Here is a 2,386-nt window from a genome sequence, read left to right as displayed (position 1 = left end):
TGCCTCGTTTAACTCGTTTAATGCCTTCGTGTAGTTCGCTTCGGAGTGCGTCGAGGCTGCCACTAAAGTTGCTGCAGGTTGATTTAAATTCTACCTTGTGCTCGTGCAGTGTTTTGCGGATGTTGCTTAAGCTCTTCTCAAAAACGGCAATTCGATGGTCAAGTGACGGTTCGGGTTCGTTAGGGAGCGGATCCGCCGCTTTGAGTTTTTGCGCGGGAGGGAGATCTGTGTCCATTTGTGCGTCTGGTTGATCGTTTGTCGCTTTAAGAGTTGTTATTTCATTTCTTAGGGCTTGATTTTCTGCACGAAGTGCCTGTATTTCCTGGCGCATGGCCTTACGTTCTAAGAGGAACTCAGGGGGTATCGCGGCTGGTGGTGGTGGTGGGGGTGGTGGGGGCGTCGAGGGTGGTGGGGATGTAACTTTGAGGGCTGATCAGTGGAAAGAAGTAACTGTGTGGCTCACCTTCGGTTTGACGTTAGGTCTGCTTGCTGTTCGTCGGGTGTTGGTTGCGTGGTTATTCATTGTACTTTTGGTCCCGCAGTCATTTGAGGGTTGGCTGACACTGTTTGATGAGGGGTTTGAGGGCGAGTCCTTGAGCACTTGAGCATATGCTATACGTCGACGTGGTTGAAAACGTTGCGGGCAGTCCGTCGTCCCTGTCGGGTGGTTTCCTTCGCACACAATGCAGTTTGGGGTGGACGTGTGGTCTTCGGTGGGATTCGGTGTTCCGCAGATACTGCACCGGCTTGAGGGTTTCTGATTAGGACAAACATCCTGTCTGTGACCGACTTGCCAGCAGGCGAGGCATGCTTCAGTTGTACGTCGATATGGCTTACAGCGGTAGTTCGTCGATCTCTACCGCACCCAATAAGCGACTCGGTTTCCATTAAATAGGATTTGTGCCATATTCGATGTTCCCAGTCTCTTCACGGCCAAAATGGGGAGTTCTGGGTTGTAGTTGAAAATGCTGCTTCGGATTTCTTCACGGGTATCCGTTTCGGGGATATTGAAAATTATCCCTGCCGTGGTGTTCGAAGGAGCCGCTACATGCGCAGCAATCATGAAGGTGTTGCCGCCTATCTGAATGGCTTTGATGTCGGCGTAGCGTTCAGTTCGTTCTTCTAAGGGAGTGCTGACGATTACATAGTTCGGTGTAGGTCGAATACGTAGATGATCTTGAGGGTTTTGGGCTATTTGGACTGCTTGAAGCACCGTGTGCGCTAGTGCTGCCGGCGTAACTTTGCGAAGATAACTTTGCGTAACTTTGCAAACAATCGAATCCTGCTAAAGAAAAACACTGGTGATGACACTACCGTTGTAAAACCAAATAACCAGCTGCACCAGCTCACGCAATAGGTTGGCTGAACTGATAATATTCTATGGCTATTTCGCCCAAACAATTTTCTCAGATCATGCAGACTTCTAAACCTGGTTTGTCTTTCATAACCTTAGACTGCCGTTCAGCGAAATCAAAAGTAGATGAGTTGGAACTGTTTTTTGACTGTTTAAAATGGCGTTTTTCCGTACTGATTCTTACAGAAACTTGGTACACTCATGAATCAAAAATGTACGTACCAGACGGTTATTCTCATTTTTTCGTGACACGATCTACTGGACGAGGTGGGGGCGTATCCATGCTTATACAGGAATGTTACGCGTGTTATCCGCAAAGTGATTTCACTTGTGTAAATGATGACTTTGAATCAGTGACGGTTCTTTATGATCAGCACATGTTTTTAGGATTGTACCGACCGCAAAATGGATGCTTCCGCACCTTCTGCGCTTTTCTAGAACAAGTACTGTCATTCGCAACCGAGAGGAAACTAAAACTTGTTGTAGGTGGCGATTTCAATGTAAACATGTGTGAATGTGATCCTAAGCAAGTACTGCTATCAGAATTTATCAGTTCGTATGGTTTTGATATTATTACCACAACTGCAACCCGCATTACCGAGACTTCGGAGTCATTATTAGACTTTTTTATTACTAACCACCAACCTACTATAATTACCGCTGATACTATAGTGACAGGTATAAGCAATCACTTACCAGTTTATATGTTAGTTGCTACAGCGACCGGCCGAATAAAAGAACAAGTAGAAGCACGTACTTATCAAGTTATTTCGGAAAGTAACTTAGCGCATTTCAAAGAAACTTTGCAATCTATTTCTTGGGATTGCGTCTACAACTCAGGCTGCCCGAACGAGGCATATGACACATTCCTGCGTATCGTGGCAGCTACTTAACAAGCAAGTTTTCCTCTTAAAAAGACTAGGCGTGCACACCAAATTAGAAAGCCGTGGATAACAAAGGATATTCTAGAAAAAATCAAACTTAAAGGTCGTCTATATAATGAATTCATAAGAACTAGAGACCCAAATGTGT

This window comes from Haemaphysalis longicornis, unplaced genomic scaffold, assembly GCF_048455015.1.
Source record: "Haemaphysalis longicornis isolate Haplotype H1 unplaced genomic scaffold, Haemaphysalis longicornis Haplotype H1 scaffold_13, whole genome shotgun sequence".
Taxonomy (NCBI): Eukaryota; Metazoa; Arthropoda; class Arachnida; order Ixodida; family Ixodidae; genus Haemaphysalis; species Haemaphysalis longicornis.
Note: the sequence above shows the minus strand (reverse complement) of the source record.